Source organism: Eriocheir sinensis, chromosome 14 (assembly GCF_024679095.1).
Source record: "Eriocheir sinensis breed Jianghai 21 chromosome 14, ASM2467909v1, whole genome shotgun sequence".
Classification (NCBI taxonomy): domain Eukaryota; kingdom Metazoa; phylum Arthropoda; class Malacostraca; order Decapoda; family Varunidae; genus Eriocheir; species Eriocheir sinensis.
In genome coordinates this window covers 22,544,855-22,550,617 of record NC_066522.1, presented here as the reverse complement: position 1 = coordinate 22,550,617, position 5,763 = coordinate 22,544,855, and positions in this window count along the sequence as shown.

Sequence of the window (5,763 nt, the reverse complement as noted above, 5' to 3'; positions counted from 1 at the left end):
AGGGCGTGACGGACCAAAACACTACTAAGGCGAGTCCCCCCTAATAAGTACTTCGTTCTCTGTGGTGACCATCTAAGCACGTCCGGCCGTACCCATTCTAGCGCCTGGGTTGTGATTTTGGGTACATTAAGGTGGGTGGGTAATGCGACTTGGTGAATATTTGAGACTTCTTAATTATCGAGGAGCTTAGGTGTCTGTCTTTCTGTCTGTTTGTCTGTCTGTGTGTCCGTCTCTCTCTCTCTCTCTCTCTCTCTCTCTCTCTCTCTCTCTCTCTCTCTCTCTCACCTCCTGTACTTCCAATCACATATTACTTACGGAGTCATAATTAGAAAAGAAAATTAGTTAAATCATATTACTCTCTCTCTCTCTCTCTCTCTCTCTCTCTCTCTCTCTCTCTCTCTCTCTCTCTCTCTCTCTCCTAGTCTTGCCAAAACAAAACAATTTCCTTCCTAAACCCGTGTCACATAATCGATCAAAACGACGCTCAGAGACTCGTAAATAAGATGGAAATTGATCACTGGAGAGGAGAAGGAGGGGAGGAGGAGGTGGGGGAGAGGAGGAGGAGGAGGAGGGAGGGGTTAAGCCATCAATCGCCCGCTGCAATTCAATCCTTCTCAACCTGTACTTAGGCCCGACAGGAACAGAGTCAACCACGGGCTAATATGGACCTACGTGTATGTGTGTGTGTGTGTGTGTGTGTGTGTGTGTGTTGTTGTTTGTAGAGTGTATGATAACTTTGGTAATGATGATGGTAACAATATAATGATAATAATAATAATAATAATAATAATAATAATAATAATAATAATAATAATAATAATAATAATAATAATAATCTTCTCTATATGTTTTTTGGAGGAAGGTGTCTGGCTAGATTTTCTTTTATAATATATACGCTGTAATTTCCCTTCCTGACAAGCCACACCCATTAAACACACACACACACACACACACACACACACACACACACACACACACACACACACACTTCCCTTATCATTCACCCCCTTCCTTTCCTTCTCTTTTCCTCCTTTCCTTTCTCGACCCCTCTCCTTCCCTTCTTTCCTCTGTTTTTCTTTCTCCTTTCCTTTCTCTCCCCTTCTCTTCCTTTCTCTCTCTCCTCTCATTTCTTCCCCTTCCCTTCCTGTCTCTCTCTCACTCCTCTCTCTTCTTCCCCTTCTCTTTCCTTTTCTTTCCTCTTCCTCCTGTTCTTTCCCTTCCGTTCCTCTCCTTTCTCTTCTCTGTCGTATCCACTCTCTCCCTCTTCCTTTCCTTTCCTTTCTTCCCCTTTCTCTTCCCTTCCCTTCTCTCTCGTTTCTTCCTCCTGTCCCTTCTTCCCCTTTCCTTTTTACCTTTACTAGTGGGACGAGGGCGGGGCTGAGCGGGGCGGGGCGGGGCGGGACAGTCCAATGTTTACAGTCTAGTTGACGGTCGCGCATCGTACGAAAATTAGAGGGTTCGGCGGAGGGAGTCTTTTTCGGCGCGTGTGAGGTCAGCGGGGTCACGACGGAGGTCAAACGGGGTCAACTCCTGTGTGTGTGTGTGTGTGTGTGTGTGTGTGTTCCTTTCATAAACTCAAACACGAATTCTTATCATCAGCTATTCACCTACCAATCTATCTGTTTATCTATTTAATCTATCTATCTTTCTATCTATCTATCTATGTGTCTTGTTATAGAGCTAAATAGTCTGAAAAGCTAACAGCAGACGACACACACATAGTTCAATGACATTTTTTATTTATTTTTTTATTACGTCGCTGCCTGTTGCGCCGGTAGGCATCTTCCTGGTGGGGCCTGATGGTCGGCCCAAGGCTTCTTCCAGGTGGGGCCTGATGGTCGGCCCAGCCCGTTCTGGCGCAGGCGATTGTTTATAGTGGCGCCATCTTGCATTGGCTCATGCTGCCCCCCGGAACTCGTTCTTGATTCGCTTGGACGGCTTCCTCTAGAGTCCGGGTTGATGGGTGGTCTTCAGGACAGCATGCAGCATGTGGGTAGTTTTAAGCCACTCGGCGGTGACTGAAAAATCCGAGTGGTAGCGTGGGGATTCGAACCCGCGTCGTCCATCACGCGGTGAATGTGGGCCCAGTACGCTACCACTTCGGCCACCGCTACCCAACATGCAACTAAACATTACTTTCTTTAGCTCCTTCAACTCGGAAAAATGAAGGAAATAAAAAAAGAGTAAATAAAACCAAATTTCACCCAATACATCAACAAATTAGCTGTATGGAGAAAGATAAATTCATATCAGCTAGTAGTCGCCTAGTTCCCGCGACGGCCGATAGAGCGAGCGCACGAGGCCTAGTTGAGTCGGCGGTCCGATTGTTTGCATTTCATTACAGTGTGTTTATGGTTAATTGCAGTGACCCTCGTGTGTTGTTTGTACCGATAACGTTGCCTGAGGTGTTAGTGAGTCCGGCAACACCCAGGAGTACCTTTACGATGGCCTACAGGTGTGTGAAAAGCCAGATGTTGTTGTGTGTGTGTTGAACCTGTGTTGAATTCTCTTCTCTCTCTCTCTCTCTGATTATGTATTATTTACGGGATTCAGTCAACTTCACAAACAGTTGAAACAACTGTGTGTGTGTGTGTGTGTGTGTGTGTGTGTGTGTGTGTGTGTGTGTGTGTGTGTTGTCACAGGAAAGCAACACACACACACACACACACACACACACACACACACACACACACACACTATATATATATATATATATATATATATATATATATATATATATATATATATATATATATATATATATATATATACACACACACACACACACACACACACACACACACACACACATTTATATATATTTACACACAGTTTGTACAAAGAAAACAAAACGCACTCGCTCATGATTCCCAGCTCGCCGGCGTTAATTATGGGCGCGGAGGTCATAGAAAGCCTCGCCTCCCGCCCTTATGATCAGGTGTTGGGCTTTATCATATACCTGAAGGCGTAGAATTTGCATCAAACTCCAGGTTGTGGGCCGCGATTAGCTGAGGTGCGGCCTGGAAAAAAATCAACCACTTATTTATATATTTTAAGTTGTTAGCTTCTTTTTTTTTCTGGTGGTGCGTCAGTGTGTTATAAAACATCTCGGGGCTTACACACCCACATATGATAAGGTTGTCATATTGATATTTCCACGGGTAGTTTCGAAAGCCTAATAGTGATAGTTCGACAAGGTGTCCTCTGCACCACGAAAGTGTAAAACTCTCGGGAGAACCCGGAACCCACATTAGATAAGACTTTCGTAGACGTCGCTGTGTTTGTATTATTTCCATGGGTAGTTTTAGGAGCTTAGTGATGGTTTGTCAAGGCATAGCGTGTTAAACTAAGGCTCATATTTTCAAACATTTCGGGGTCTACTCACCCAAATTTGAACAGGCTTTCGTAGAGGTGGTTGTATTGGTAGTATTTGCATGGATCGTAGTTTTATGAATAATAGTGATAGTTTGACAAGGCTTCTTCTGCATCATGAACGTGAAAACACTCATGAGGACCCTGACTAATTTCTTTTGTGGAGTTTGGAAATAACTGTGAGACCCGAGAGTGCCTGAGCTAGAATACTGTCCATTTTCTTAAATATTTCATAGGACTTTTGTAGAGGTCGTGGGTATGTCCATGAGTACTTTTAAGACCCAAGTAATATTTTGACAAGGCCTCTGCACCGTACATGTGACAACCACTCATGAGAACCCGACTATCCTCCTTTGCGGCCTCAGGAGATAGTTGTTGTGAGGGCCGAGAGCGTCTGAGAATGTTTACCTCCGTCACTTAAGTCTCCCACGTTGTTTGTGTTCGTCTCCCTCCTCGCCTTTTGTGAGGACAGCGTTTTGCAAGATTTGTGGTGATGCATTGCTGTATTATCATCATTAAGATTATGGCGGCCATTATCCTCAATTGCTGCGTGTATATTATTTTGAGCGAAGACGAGGGATGTTAAATTTACCAGGGCGGGTAATGCATGTTTGGGACTGCATTGGTATTTTTTAGACGACTCAGCCACTCACATCAACTATTTCCAAAGGCCGAAAAGGAGATCAATCGGGTTTCCATGAGTGTATTTTCACGTTCATGGTACGGAAAAAGAGTCAAACTACCAGCAGGGCCATTAGACAACCCCTGGAAATGCCCATGATCCTTACGAAAGCCTTGTCAAATACGTGTACTTGGAAGCTCAAACATAACACGACCTGACTGGAATCACTATGCGCGGGGTGAGGAAATATTGCATTCATTTTAATATATTTATACAAGTAGCATCTTGAGGCTTCTCAGGTATTAGAACCTCGCAGCCTAACCTTAAGTTTTATTTACGAAGCCTCGCCTGCTGACCTATAAGCTAGCCTCCAGCAGTGGTCATAAGCTCGTCTTTAATAGTGCATGTTCAGCTTTTACTAACAGTTTGATAAAAATACAGAAGGATACACAAGGCTATACAGACTTTAAAAGGGCTAGTCTGCTTCATAATAGTAGCTCCTGAAGTTTATTTGTTCACCAACTTTTTTTATAATCGTATGTTTCTGTAGTATACTTTTACAAATCCTCAGAAATTATAATACATAAGGATACACAAAGTTATAAGAAGAGTACACAAAAGCTACGTCTGGCTATATGTGTTAGCTCTGAAGTATTTTTCTTATGGTAGTATTTATAGAAGTGGAAGGAGTACCTAATAGCCTATCATACACTATTACATGCACACAAACACAGCATAGCAAACATGAATTAATATATATATTTTTTACCGTATCATAGCAGCTATATGTATCATGTTAGGCTATTGTTTTAGTGTTTCTTGACATAACAGTAAAATAATAGCAGTTATTAAAAGTATCTGACCATATTACACGTGGTAAATGATACCTATATACACGGAATAATCAGTAAATGAAAAAAAATAATAACTGTTTAACCTAGGCTATTGTTTCCATAGTTTTCTTGACCTATACACACCGTTTGATCATGCACTATAGGTTAAGTGGGAAATATGAATATAGATCAAGGGATACCTAAGAAAAAGGACAAATGTTTTTGGTATTAAATTATCAAGGTGTGAGCGTTCATTTAGCTTTCACTTATGTATTATGGTAAAATAACTGATGTAGAACGATAACTCTGCATTATTATTATTATTATTATTATTATTATTATTATTATTATTATTATCATTGAGTTTATATAGTAGTTCGGCTGTTCTACCCATTAAAAAAGCCGAGTCATTGGTTCTTCAGGCAGAATCGCGTGAGGCGTCGTGCGAGGGGGGCATCGTCGCGGTGCTGGTCGGAATAGCGTTGTCTTTTTCGTCGTTTTTCTCGCTTTAACACTTTTTTAACCCTCGGCGACGACCTAAAGTATACGTTATGTGAAGTATTGGGTATGGCGAAGGTGTTACGTGTTATACAAGCCTCGGGAGTGACAGTGATGCGGAAATATCGAGAAAAAAGTGAAATTCTTCAGTGCGACGTTGGCGGCCATGGCGGTGAGTGGAGGTGATGGTGGTGGTGGTGATGGTGGTGACTGGTGGTGGTGGTGGTGGTGATAATAATGGTGATTGTTGTTGTTATTGTGATTGTTGTTGATATAGTTATTATTATATAATAGGCTATGGGATAAAATTGTGGTGGTGGTGGTGGTGTTGGTAGTGAGGGTGGTGATGGTGGTGATGGTTTTGCTGATGATGTTGATGAAATATACTATTATTATTATTATTATTATTATTATTATTATTATTATTATTATTATTAT